This window comes from Ranitomeya imitator, chromosome 7 (genome assembly GCF_032444005.1).
Source record: "Ranitomeya imitator isolate aRanImi1 chromosome 7, aRanImi1.pri, whole genome shotgun sequence".
NCBI classification, from domain to species: Eukaryota; Metazoa; Chordata; class Amphibia; order Anura; family Dendrobatidae; genus Ranitomeya; species Ranitomeya imitator.
Genome location: NC_091288.1, coordinates 196,759,603 through 196,774,458, shown reverse-complemented (window position 1 = coordinate 196,774,458; position 14,856 = coordinate 196,759,603). Strand labels below are relative to the sequence as shown.

At 42.7% G+C, this 14,856-nt stretch overlaps 1 protein-coding gene across 2 annotated transcripts in view; it reads left to right on the top strand.

Annotated features, from left to right (window-relative positions):
* MAD1L1 (mitotic arrest deficient 1 like 1) overlaps positions 1–14,856 on the top strand; it is a 740,224-nt gene that overhangs the window by 479,631 nt on the left and 245,737 nt on the right. The gene's annotated exons all lie outside the window — the stretch shown is intronic.

Genomic DNA, 14,856 nt, shown 5'->3' with positions numbered 1-14,856 from the left:
AGAATATCTGAATTTAACGTTCACTTATCAAATTACATTTTTGAAAGATTTTGCTTTCTTCTATACCTTTTGAGTAAAGTACCGGGCTCGTGGTTGTGCTCAGGTGAACGAGAGAGATTGAAAAAGTTAAAAAAATAAATAAAATAAATGAACCCCTGACCCATGGCTGAGAGACGAAGCCGCCACTAAGGTACATCACCGCTTGGAGAAATAAGCCTGCCTTTTTCCATGGAGTATTCCCGTCTGTCTGCATCAGTGTTTTTCTCTTTTTCAATCACAGTGAACATGTTTACCATCACCGGTCCGACTGCCTCGTCTATATAAATAAATGCTGGCGGTAAGAATTGGAATTCATCAGAGTGATGCATTTGTGATAATGTCCTTCGCTGCAGTTACTGTAGCTTTAGGAATAGAGGTCTGGGAAATAAGGATCTCCGCAGCTTGATGTCTCATTGTTTCTTTGACGCGTTGTTGGCTTTTATCAATAGCTAAAATTGCCACCTGCTTCTAAGTGTGGCGTCGGCAGAGTAGTGCGGCCATCTCCATTCATTTTTTCATCCAAATCAATTATCTGTTTAACTTTGATTGCTTTTCCTACCCAACAATTCCAATAATTTTACAAAGTACAACTTTTTTTTTTCAAAGTTTACTTTGTGGGTTTTTGAAGTTTTACAAATGTAACACTGATATATATATATATATATATATATATATATATATATATATATATATATATATATATATATATATATATATATATATCCTCATAATTAAAAAAAAAAATCTGTTACTGAGGGAAATGCATAGAAGGTTGTAGGGCTATGTGGGGCTGTTATAGTGTTTGGAGGACTATGTGTGGACCATTATAGTATTTGGAGGGCTATTATACTGCTTGGATGGCTACATGGGGGCTATTACACTGTTTGGAGGGATATGTGGTGCCCATTATACTGTTTGGAAGGCTGTGTGGAGGCCATTATACTATTTGAAGGTTTATTTGGGGAACATTATAGTCTTTGGAGGGCTATGTGTGTGCCATTATAGTGTTTGGAGGGCTATGTGTTGGCTATCACATTGTTTGGAGGGATATGTGATGCCCATTATACTGTTTGGAAGGCTGTGTGGGGGCCAATATACTATTTGGAGGTTTATTTGGGGAAAACTATAGTGTTTGGAGGGCATGTGGGGGCCATTATATAATGAGGGATTGTGTTAGGGCCATCATACTGCGTGTTTTAGAGAGTACTTTTGTTGAGATCATACTTTATAGGGGCCATGAAAGGACTATCTTAATGCATGAGAACACTATGGGGCTTCAGTAAGAGGAAAATTACTATGTAAGGGCTGAAAAGTTGTGACATGCACTTCTGTGGCCCCCTACAAATATTTTTTTTTTTTTTCTGGAGAAGGGCCTAATTAGGACTTGTGCTATAGTGCCCCATGGTTTCTCTGTATGTTCCTGTCCTTAACTATCAAAATAACAGAATGCTGGCTCATAGCTGCCAATAATCAAACTTGCCCGGACTGTCAGAAATTTTTCAAAATTTTGACTTACTTTTTTTCTGACAAAAAGCTGGTTTCATAAAGTGAAATTCAGAATTGGGGCATTCTCCAGTGGATCCGGGATGGGTTTTAGATCTGCCTGTTTTGCCAACCAAGATGTTGATAAGCATGCTACTTTCATTCTTGGCTCCATGTAGGCGCCAGGGTTATAGGTGTGACCACTCGCTTTGTGTCCCTTGCTTATTGTGATCCTCGGCACACCGTAAAGTTGGGCTGTCCAGTGGCTCTCAGAGAGCTCTGATTCTACTGGTGTCACCTAAAGGTGTCCTATCACTGAGCCATCCAGAACACAAGTCTGAACTGATGAGGAGGAAAGAACTCCATCACTATTGGGCGCAAATCTTCCCTTACTGTGCAGAAAATCATGAAATCTGTCCTGAAAACTATTGCTTGCCCGCTCTTTGACATAGGACAGAAGACTTAAAATTTCAGGTACTCACCTATAGGCATTTTTCCTCGTCCTGTATGTAAGATATTTATACAATTTTCTAGTAAGCGTTGCCCAAAATATTCCTTACATACTGACTCTGCCAGGACAATTGGCACCAAAGTCTGTGAAAATCAATGGAGCGAGCCTTCTCAGCACTTTGAGTAGCCAAGACTTGTGGGCCTGCTATCTCATTGTGGTGTGTGCCAAATTTTATTCCATTAAAGGGGTTTAACAAGAAAAGAAAAGTTGTAAAGTCCACAAGATAACAGATGCCTGTCAAAAAAAAAAAAAATTGAAAAAATGTTGATCTGATTTGCAGATAAGTGATCAATTCAAATAAATTGATCCATGAAAAAAAAATAGAAAGTACTTGGATGCCTAAAATGAATAGGAGGATCTTAGATTTTTTTTTTTTTTTTAATACAAGGAAAACGGATGTGACACTGATGGTAAAAAGTGACACCAAAATTGATGAAAATCAGTTCTAGCACACTAATGAAAAATTGTTTATTCTTTCTCATACCCCCCCAAAAAACAATCGTCTGAATGACACCATAGCTAAATTCAGCCTCCACAGGTCCTACACTACATCTCTGCCCCTCCCCCAATTTTTGGTCACAGGCGGTATTGGTGATGTCATGATTACCGCGCACCACTGCAGCCAGTCACTGGGCTCAGAATTGTTGTGCCAACAACCTCGACATAACTGCTGATCTCAGTGATCACTGCTGCAGAAATCACATGCATTGTAGCCATAACATCACTGCTGCAGCCTGTCAATGATGGACTGGTTGGCACTGGACTGATTATAGCCATGTTTTATATTATACATCTGCAAGCTAATGGACTAAAACAGTTTTTGGAAAACCCTTTGGAGCTCCATTTAGCGTTAGAACATTATTATTATTATTATTTATTTATATAGCACCATTGATTCCATGGTGCTGTACATGAGAAGGGGTTACATACAAGTTACAAATATCACATACAGTAAAAAAACTAACAATGACGGACTGATACAGAGGGGCGAGAACCCTGCCCTTGCGGGCTTACATTCTACAGGATTATGGGGAAGGAGACAGTAGGTTGAGGGTTGCAGGAGCTCCAGTGTTGGTAAGGCAGTAGCTCCGGTGTTGGTGAGGCGGTAGCTCCGGTGTTGGTGAGGCGGTAGCTGCGATAATGATGAGGCAGCAGCGGTGTCAGTGCAGGCTGTAGGCTTTCCTGAAGAGATGAGTTTTCAGGTTCTGTCTGAAGGATCCGACTGTGGTTGATAGTCGGACGTGTTGGGGCAGAGAGTTCCAGAGGATGGGGGATAGTCGGGAGAAGTCTTGGAGGCGATTGGATGAGGAGCGAATAAGTGTGGAGGAGAGAAGGAGGTCTTGGGAGGATCGGAGATCACGTGAGGGAAGATATCGAGAGATTAGTTCAGAGATATATGGAGGAGACAGGTTGTGGATGGCTTTGTAGGTCAGTATTAGCAATTTGAATTGGATACGCTGAGGGAATGGGAGCCAGTGAAGAGATTTGCAGAGGGGGGAAGCGGAGGAGTAGCGAGGAGAGGGATGGATTAGTCGGGCAGCAGAGTTAAGGATGGACTGGAGAGGTGCAAGGGTGTTAGCAGGGAGGCCACAGAAAAGGATGTTGCAGTAGTCGAGGCGGGAAATGATGAGGGCGTGCACAAGCATTTTAGTAGAGTGGGGGTTGAGGAAAGGACGGATCCTGGAGATATTTTTGAGCTGGAGGCGACAGGAGGTGGAAAGAGCTTGGATGTGTGGTTTGAAGGACAGGGCAGAGTCGAAGGTTACTCCGAGGCAGCGGACTTCGGGTACAGGGGAAAGCATGATGTCATTGACTGCGATAGATAGGTCAGGTAAGGAAGATTTGTGGGATGGAGGAAAGATGATGAGTTCAGATTTGTCCACATTGAGTTTGAGGAAGCGAGAGGAGAAGAAGGAGGATATGGCTGATAGGCACTCTGGGATTCTGGACAGCAGAGTGGTGACGTCTGGGCCAGAGAGGTAGATCTGAGTGTCATCAGCATAGAGGTGGTACTGGAATCCATGGGACTTTATGAGTTGTCCCAAGCCAAGTGTATAGATTGAGAAGAGTAGGGGTCCTAGAACAGAGCCTTGGGGGACTCCAACAGAGAGAGGGTGGGATGAGGAGGTAGTGTGGGAGTGGGAGACGCTGAATGTGCGGTTGAAAAGGTACGAGGCGATCCAGGATAGGGCGAGGTCTTTGATGCCAAAGGAGGAGAGCATCTGCAGTAGGAGGCAGTGGTCAACTGTGTCGAAAGCAGAGGACAGGTCTAGAAGGAGGAGTACAGAGTATTGTCCAGTAGCTTTGGCGGTAAGTAGGTCGTTAGTGATTTTGGTCAGGGCAGTCTCAGTTGAGTGATGGGGGCGGAAACCAGATTGTAGATTGTCGTACAACAAGTTAGTTGAGAGGTGGGAGGAGAGTTCAGCATGGACGTGCTGCTCCAGGAGTTTGGAAGCAAATGGGAGCAGCGATATTGGGCGATAGCTGGACATAGCAGTTGGATCGAGGGTTGGCTTTTTAAGGATAGGCGTGATTGTGGCATGTTTGAACGCAGAGGGGAAGGTGCCAGAAGTTAGTGATAGGTTGAAGAGGTGGGTTAGGGATGGGATAAGTGTGGTGGTGAGGTTGGGGAGGAGGTGGGATGGGATGGGGTCGAGCGCACAGGTGGTGAGGTGGGATTTGGAGAGGAGACAATTAAGTCCCCCTTCAGTGATGTTGGATAGGGAGGTTATGGGGTTTGGGCATTGGTCTGGTATACAAAGGGGTTGTGGTGGTTGAACAATAAAGACTTGCCTTGTCTGGTCGATCTTATTTTTAAAGTGTGTGGCAAAGTCCTCAGCAGAGATGAGGGAGGTTGGAGGGGGCAGTGGGGGGCGGAGGAGGGAGTTAAATGTTTTGAATAACTGTTTGGGGTTGTGGGATAGGGAAGATACAAGGGTTGTGAAGTAGGCCTGTTTAGCAGAGGTGAGTGCAGATTTAAAAGCAAGTGTTGCTTGTTTGAATACATTGAAGTCGTCTTGCGAGTGTGTTTTCTTCCAATGCCGCTCCACAACCCTGGACACTTGCCTTAGCTTTTTGGTGGTGTTATTATGCCAAGGTTGTCTATTGATACGTCGCGCTCTGCCATGAACGAGAGGGGCAACCGTGTCAATAGCTGATGCGAGAGTGGCATTGTAGAAAGCAGTGGCACTGTCTGTGTCGTGGAGTGAGGATATGGATGCCAGTGGTAGGATGGAGTCAGAGAGTGTGTGGGCGTCTAGGTGTGCAAGGTTTCTGCGTGGGTGCGCATGTTGCTGGATATGGATGATTGGTGAGGAGGATAGGGATGAGAAGGTGAGCAGATGGTGGTCGGATAGAGGAAGAGGGGAGGTGGTGAAGTTAGATAGAGAGCAGAGACGGGTGAATACCAGGTCTAGTGTATGCCCATCCGTGTGGGTGGCTGCGGAGGACCACTGAGTAAGTCCAAAGGATGAGGTAAGGGACAAAAGTTTGGAGGCTGTTGACTGAAGGGTATCAATGGGGATGTTAAAGTCACCCATGATGATGGTGGGAGTGTCAGCAGAGAGAAAGTGAAGAAGCCAAGTGGAGAATTGGTCAATAAAGGCAGTGGCCGGGCCCGGAGGTCGGTATATGACGGCCACTTGGAGGTTGGAGGGAGAGTAGATGCGGACAGAATGGACTTCAAAAGAGGGGAGGATAAGGGAGGGAAGAGGTTAAAGGTGAGGTGTCACGATTCCCCTGACCGCTGTCACCACTGGGTCAGGATTCACACCGTGACCGTCACCCCTACGTCACGGATCAGGGTGACTTTAGGCCAACAGACGGCTATCACATGTGCAGGGGGGCTTATCTTAGTTATCCCTCCACTGCTAACAATGTGATGAAGAACCACACACAAGGCTATTGACCTCTTAGTTTACAGCAGGAGCTTATTCTAGGTATCCCACTGCTTTCAATATACCACGAACTGCAGGGATTTATGTATATCCCGCTTACAGTTCCACTTAACACTTGCAGCTCTCTGGCGCCCCCTTACTCTCAGGTCAGATTAGGTACTGCACCCTGGGTAATTAGTCGCCAAAAAGGCTGCCTGCTATGTACTGGCTATTGGGCACGCTGCAGCGACGCGATAACTACTCCCACACCGGCAGGAACAATAATTATGAACCCCGCAGTCACTGCAGCAGCACTCAACAGTCTGCACACTTATCGCTGCCACCAGCTTCGATTAAACGGGTCCGAAGCTAACCCAACACAGTAGCGTAATTCTCTTCAAGAGACAGGGTACGGCTTTTAGAGCATGGAGAAGAACTAATATATAATAGTATATCCCATTAAAATTAATTAGGCAGTGCGTTATCAAAAATAGTTTATAAAGATGTTATACATGAGACAATTGCAAATATGTACAAGGGTAATTATAACATAAAGGGAATAAATGAGAAAAGATAACACTCACATATTAAAAGCATTGCAGGCATCCAGGCTAGTGCAGTTTCCATACATCCCAGTCCATGGGAGGTACTCAGCTCTTCCAGGACAATAGGACAAAACAGTCCAGAAGGAGAAATCAGCAGAAGACCGTGCCCTGGGCAGCCTGCTACAACTTAATACCTGGAGGCTGTGACATCACAGAAGGGCTGGCTTATCCAGACCCTCCTCTCTCTACATTCTGCCTAAACTTTAAACTATTCTCTCTAATTTCTATAACTTCACTACAAAACATGACAGAGTCATACCAAACCCATAATTCATCTCGGATTAACGTGAGCATTCTAATGAGATCAAATATGTCCTATCTGGGATACATATTTACAGAGAAAACCCTACTTCTTTACCAGATGGAGTTAGAAGCCCGAGATTCATGGGATGTGTAAATACACCGAGTGAGACTAAGAATATATATTTTCGTATTTCTAGCTTAAATCGTTTGCCTAATATCTAACAAAAACTAAACAAAGAATCTTTCATGAATTTTTTGGAGCCATTTTCCTGTTCTAGCTGGAGCGAGATTCTACCCTGGTCGTAAATTCCTCTCGGCCATAAAACTTCCCCCAGTGCAGTGGCAAAGCAGCTCTTGGCAGAGTGAAAGGGAAGGGGGGGCTTGTTAGCCCACAGCCTTGAGCAAGAGAACTACTTATGATATTTCATACCATATCGTGACATGAGGTTTTCTAGATGCCTTAGTTAAAGGGAATCTCTCAGTACCACCAAACCTCCAAAGTCGTATATATGGGCACGAAGGTCATAGAAAGTTGAATAAAATGATACCTTAATATATGCAATCTGTTGTGTTTTTCTTAATATGTAAATGAGCTGTTCAGATCTACTGGCCGGACAGAGATCTCCCTTGAGAATCTGCCTCCAGATGTGTTACCAGTGTGAGACATGTAGATCAGGAGTGCTGACTGTCACTCATTACATGTCTCAAACTGGTAATGCCACCTTTCATTTAATATAAGCCCTGGAGGCAGAGATCTGTGTCCTGCCCATAGATCTTAAAAGCTTATTTACATATAATAATAATAATAATAATAATCTTTATTTTTATATAGCGCTAACATATTCCGCAGCGCTTTACATCACATTATCATCACTGTCCCCGATTGGGCTCACAATCTAGAATTCCTATCAGTATGTCTTTGGAATGTGGGAGGAAACCGGAGTGCCCGGAGGAAACCCACGCAAACACGGAGAGAACATACAAACTCTTTGCAGATGTTGTCCTGGGTGGGATTAGAACCCAGGACCCCAGCGCTGCAAGGCTGCTGTGCTAACCACTGCGCCACCGTGTTAAGCAAAATGTGGATTTCTCTAGAATAAAACATTGGATCGCAGGTATCAAGGTATCGTTTTTTTCACCTTTTTTTCCCTAAATGCTCATATAGACTTCTTAGAAGGGTTGATCTTACTGACTGATTCCCTTTTAAGATTAGCCTGTGTAGTTGACAGCTCTCTATATCTCTAATATGAACGTTCCATAATAACCATCCCTAGTAATACATTGCCACAAAATTGTCCTGTTGTATTTTCTTCCTTGTTATGTAGGAAGGTCTCTAGTGTTTCCCTTATTTATTCATGAAACTGATTAATACCTGGTGGGTGAACAGTATCTGTGTAGTCTGTGATTAAGTGAAGCATTTCATCACATGTCAGAGCTTCGATCCTGTATTCCGATATGGTTCCAGGCTATGTAATGAAGCTGAGTAGAGCACTCGTCCGTACGGGACCATAACCGTCTGAAGATATTAATTTCACCTCCAAACTTCAGAAAAATTAAAGAGGTTACGGAAATCCGACTGACACTCTTGTTCCTAAAGAACAATCACAAATGAGGGCAGATTCTCAGGACTAAAAATGTTAATCAAAACTAATCAAATTTCACTAGTGTGTAGAAATGGCTTAAGCACCATCTGACACAAATCTTAAGTGATGATGATTAGAGTCTCTGATCCTTTTCGTTAATTAATTTGATGATCAGAACATGAGGCTGCTTAATACCCTCTGACGTGAGCTCTGCAGATCCTTATAGGTAGTGTCATCTCTCTTATTTAAGATGCAGAAGGTTTAACGTGAACCTTGCTCCTTGAAGTATTGTATGGCCTTTTAATAGGCGTTGTCCACTACTAGGACAACCCCGTATTTATCAAAATGTTTGTCCCCCATAAAATAATAAAGCTTATACTCGCCTCCTGTGCTGCCGCCATTATCACAGTGTCGACCGCCTCTCTCATGGCGTGTTGTGACGCCGGCGCTCAACGAGTGCTGACGTCCCAGTCTTCGGACAAATCGACCATGAAGAGGAAGCCCGGGCTGCAGCTGAAGTCCAAGTAGTGAACAACTATTTTGCAAAACATGTTTTAGTTTTGAATGAAATCCTTCATTTTACCATTCAGTGTACTGAGAAATGAGGAAAACCTAGTTGCATGTGGGATGGAATGGTGGAAAAAAAATTAGCCTTTTTTTATTTTTCTGTGGACAAGGTGTTGCGAGTGCTTGTATTTTGTATGTAGAGCTTACATTTTCACTTATGACATTTTTGTTCAATATGACCTCTATGATCACATTTTACTGGTTTTTGAGCCTTTTGTGTTTCTTTTACAGTGTCTACCGATTGAGTTAATTAATTTTATACTTTGGACTTTTATGGACATAATATATTCTAGATTTCTTTTCTTCTTTAAATGTTTTTATTTTTAATGGGAGAAGAAGGTGGTGAATTTTATTTTTTTGATTTTTTTTTTTACCTTTAATAGTCCCCTTAGGTGACTTTAACCTGCGATCATCCAATCTCTTATAGCAGGGGTCCCCAACCTGTAGCTCGGGAGCCACATGTGGCTCGCGGTCCCATGAATTGTGGCTCACGGCTGTCTGTCAGCTTGGTGCATTAACTCCAGTTGTAGCAAACCGTTATGAAGAGCACATCTGAAAACGGTGAGTTTTGTGAGCAGCCCTGAACAAAAGAGCATATCTGGATGCACATATACTGGTCTTAGGGGTTTTGAGATGATTTAGGTATGGTACGCTAGAGACAAGATGGCACCACCTGTCAGAGGGGGTGTTTGAAGCTGGATGTAACAGTGTCTTGGGAGTGCTTTATAGGAGAATACTGAATGGGGGTATTGTAGGAACCCATGGATCTTTGTATACTGCTTTAGGGTGATTGATTTTTGTGGAAAAGCTTTGGTTACCATTATTGTGAGGGGGGCGGGAGCTGAATGTGGCTCGCGACCCTCTCTGAAGTCTGGATGTGGCTCGCGACCCTCTCTCAGCTGAATGTGGCTCTCAAGGTCAGAAACGTTGAGGACCTCTGTCTTATAGTATAAACTCTAGGACCGCAGTATATAGTATATTTCAAAGCCTCCTTTGAAGCTCAGTCTACAGCTGAGCTTCAGAGGAGGACCAAGATGGCAGTGATTCATTCCCCACAATTGCATCCCAAGGGGCCGACAGGAGCCGGTGCGCTCATTGATAATTGTGTCTCTTAAATGTCGCTGTCAGCGATTGAAAGCAGCATGTAAATGGCTAATAGCCGTGGCCAGAACTCTGTTCCTTCCACCAATGACTGAGACATGCAGTTTGTGTAATACATCGGCTGTAGCAACGTATGGAGGGAGCTCAGCTCCTGACCCCCTCCATACACGGTAACCCCAGCTCAGTATGTACAGTTACACCGATGTGTGTGAAAGGTTCAGTTACAGTTTTGTTCCTCACCAGGTTAGACCGTTAAAGACCTACAAAGTCTCATTTCCAATTTCTTATTTTTCTACAATTTACTGTTTTTTCAGTATTAGACTTTTATTTTCGTTTTTCTTTTTTCATCCCTCTTAAAGTCCAGAAGAATTTTCCATGGCCTTCATGATGGATTTTGATCCAAATTCTACTAGCAGTGTGCATCCCATGCATCTGAATTGAGTTTTCGCAACTCTTGTTCATCTTCCCCATCCGTTTCCATCTGTGCCATTGACATAGAAATGAAAAAACACAAGAACGAGTTTCATGTTACTTATTTGTCCTGAAGATAACAGATAACTCCATTGGATGGAGCTAATCGTCTTGTGATCCACGGGGACATCAAACTGCACATGCACAGAAGAAATCCAACGATCGGCTTAGGATTTCTGCCACGGATTCTATAGTAAACATGTGTCGGGTTATGTGTGAACTTGCTCATATGTTTAGACTTTGAAAATCAATTCAGGAAATTGTAAGTGCAATACCACACTTCGTTCAACATTCCTTCACCGTAATATTATCCTGAAAGTTAAAGAGACTTCTTTCTGAAAGGTGAAAAAAAGAAAGTTTCTTTGGATTATTACATCTTCTAAAACTTGCATTTTTCTTCTCTCGGCTAATGTGCTTCCATTAAGAAGAATTCATTACGATTGGAACGGACATGCTTGCTGCATAGATTAGCAGCTTTTAATAGGCTGCCACCGCTCCAAAATAAAACGTCGGCTGTGGAAGCGGCGGAGAGATTTGTCTTGCAAACGACAGATTCGAGTCAGAAATTGACTAAGTCAATAAAGCATGAGTGTAGGAAAGGTTCCCCTACTGTCAAGCCGAGCTCGTGTCCCGGGGGTAGGGTTTCTGCGCTACCACTGTCGGGCATTAATAATTCATGCGACATGTAAAATTGATTTGCCTCCCTCTAACCTTACACAAACGTGAGTTTGACTTTTTAAATGTGACTCAACTTTCAGGCTGTTTGCTGTGAAGTTTGTATCAAGCAGATCGTCTGTCAAGGGGAACCCAATAGGATTATCACTGACAATTTGGGTTCTACACATCCTACTTTCGATTCCATTAGGGTCAAGCCTGCATAGAATTTTTCCAACTATCGTGACCCTTCTAATTTTGGTTGTCAAATGTTTTTCAGTGTGGGAACCGGTTGCTCGGAAAACGCAGGCATTTAACAGTCACAAGTCGTTTAATCTTTACTCCACGGAAGCTAGGTTATGAATAAAAAAAAAGACATTAGTGTAAAATCACACACGGAGTCCACACTTTGGTGAGGTTCACACATATTTAGTTGACTCCAGGGTTTTCAGGGTTTCCATTAGAGTTCGTAAAATACAGAATTCCGTCAGGAACCTTAATAGAACCATTAACTTCTTACACACCTGTCTCTGAAATCCTGAGCTTTGCTCCCTTCTCCTGGGTCTGCTGCCCTCTGTTGCGCTTCACATCAGATTTTGCAGGTTGCCCGCATGGAGCAGTGACCTCATCTCCATGATCCTATTATAAGTCCATTAGGACACACTCCTGTTTCTTCTGATTGTGATTCAGGACTCTAGTTTTGGGTATTCGAACTCATGTGCACAATGTGCTTAACCTGCTTCTATTCTTGCTGACTTCACTTCATCCGTCGTGCTGCTCCCAAGATTCTTGTGTGTCACATCCTCTCTCCACGTGAGCCATTCTGCCAGCTGCGTCAATATCCGGGGTTTGTGTACCCACCTGGACTTAGTGGGTTCACTTCTCAAGGTGAGCCTAGCTATTACAGTCATGGCTGAAAGTGTTGGCACCCTTGAAATTGTTCCAGAAAATGAAGTATTTCTCGTAGAAAATTATTGCAGTTACAGATGTTGTGTTATACACACGTTTATTTCCTTTGTGTGTATTGGAACATCACAAACAAAAAGGAGAAAAAATGCCAAATTGGCCATCATTTCACACAAAATGGGTTTGCGGATTCGTCCTTTCACCATGATGTAAAAAATGGTGTATTAAAGAGGACATTCAGTAAAACATTAATTTTCTGATGTTATAGGTACACATAAAAAGTCAATAGTGCAAAAAGTCCTAGAACATCACCGCTAATTCCCAGTCAAGTAGAAGGCTGTATAGAGCACTCAGACGCCTTTGCCCTGACTGGAAGCTTTCTATTACTGAAATTCTGACACCATTGTAAGAGACAATTCATATCAGTAGCTATGTGTTTGTGTTGTCAGATTTTCAGTAATAGAAATCTCTGAGCTGTACCGGAGTGGGTAGAATTCACTAGATCCTTTCTTGTTGGATATCCATGGTGTTTCAAGATCACCAACTTTACCAATATGACCACCTCACCTTCAGCTATCACATATCAAAAGATCATTTTGATTTGGGCTGTCCTTTAGATGGTACATGTGAGATGAATGATGGCAGGACCAGATGTTCAGCCAATTGTATGAGAACCTCCAGACATTCACCGTAGACTAAAGGTCAAGGGAGAAAAGGATTGAGCATTTTTGAGATCTAACATTCTGGATCCTTTTGTTGCCTGGGGACATAAGCAGCAACCAGAGGCTTCTGGCAGTGTCTTATAACCTTCTCTCCACACATTACACATGCATACTTAAGCTGGCCATATACATGAGATGGCTGTTGACTGAATGATGCTTTAACCGATTATTTTGCCAATAGCCGAATCTCAGATTGGAGTGCTCGCTCAGTCGAATGCTCCTGTCTTCTCTCTCTAAGAAAGCCACCTGCTGACATGTCGGCACATGGCTTAGCTATAGGAGAACTGCGACGGGTGGTCTGAAAGTGGACATGCCGATCAACATCTTCCCCGACGATCGGTTAGCTGTGGCCTCATACACGTTAGACTGTTTGCCGAACCCATCGATATTGACGGCTTCAACCAGCCATAGAATTTCCTTCCCATTACTTATGGTTTTCATGTCCATACTTTGCTCATCTTTGTTTCAAAAGATGGCATCATAGAACAATTGTCTGCTCTATGTAATGTTTTATTTATTTATTTTTTACATACCTTGCTTTTCCAACGATTCTTCTTTTCTTCATCCTCACATTTTCAGTGATTAGGCTAATCTCCAGTAGAACCTTACCAAACATATTCGCTTAAGATAAAAGTCAAAGATCTGCTCAGATGTTACCAGTTCTCCATGAAGGCGGCCATGAGCTAGAGAAGATCTCTTTAAGATGCAATGAACTTGAAGAGCAGAGCAATTGATGTCCTTAACAAGTTTTAATCTGTGATTAAAGATGGATTAGATAAAGTATCTGTCACGAGATAAGAGTTTATAGATAAATGTCCTGGAAGCTTCTCAGTATCTCCACTTCAGCCCTGGAGTGTATGACCTTTTTCACAAGGGAGTAAAAGCTAACTACCCTCACTTCTTATTGTGTGCAGCACATTAAAAACACAGGATACATGTAAAATAAGCTTTTTTTTCCTGAAACATGTACCATATCTGTGGCTCTTCTTTAGAGGTCTTTAGAGGCTACGTTTGCCTGAGGCCAAAAGTTTATCAAACTCTTCGTTTCTCTTTTCTCTTAGTCTTTACCCATCCACTCAGATTGCCTGGGGCTGATTATTTCATCGTAGAGCTTATAAAGGAAAGTTAACTCAGGCTCCTTGATAAAATTTTTGCATTCTTGGAAACTGGAGATGGTGAATACAGTAGATGAGTATTCATTGCCTGAGATCAGAGAGTAGGTGAACGTGCTCTGCCATAGCTCTCTGCCCCCTTACTATTAACACTATCTGCAATGGTATAGCAATTCAACCAATAATAGTATGAGATATACCCCTTAAAGTTATGCATCACGATCTAGAAAAGATATATCACTGAACTTGTAAATGGCGGCACTGGAACCAATAAAACTAATGTATTATACATCAACATAACATAGCGTAATAGGAACTCCCAAAATAACAAACAGGATCATATCGTGTCTGCCCTGATATGAGGGGGGCTATCTACAAGTTTGAATGTTCAATTGCAAACTGAGGTCTAAGGGGCAACATTTCTCCTTGTGGAGAATGACATACTAACTCTGGCATGCCAATGTAAGGAGACCCATTTGCCATGCAGTGTTCCTCAGGAATATTAAATATGCAAATTGTCTCTTCAGAGAGGAAGAGGACTAGAACTCTATAGCACCACCCATTGGAAGCAGCAATCCTACAAGTCCCTTATTGACCCTGCGCCGCTCACCTAGCCAAATCGGATCTCAAACTTTGCACTGACGAGGGGAAATATCCCGAAACACTGTGTCTTTAAATTGAGATTCTGATTTGGCTTTTATCCTAAGTCATATTGCAAGGCATGTTAAAGGGTCGATAGTGACTTATAGAATTGCTGCTTCCAACGAGTGGTGCGAAAGAGTTATAGTCCTCTTCCTTTCTGAAGAGGCAATTTGCATATTCTATTGCAAACTGAAACTCTTCAATAAGAAACTTTTCAGATTTCCCCCCCCATTCATGCAGTAAGTTGTTTAACTTTTGAACTATTAAGTTCCTTTAAAAGTATATTCAGTCCTACTATCCATGCAATAGGTGATAATTGTTAGTTTCATTTGTTTTTTTCTAC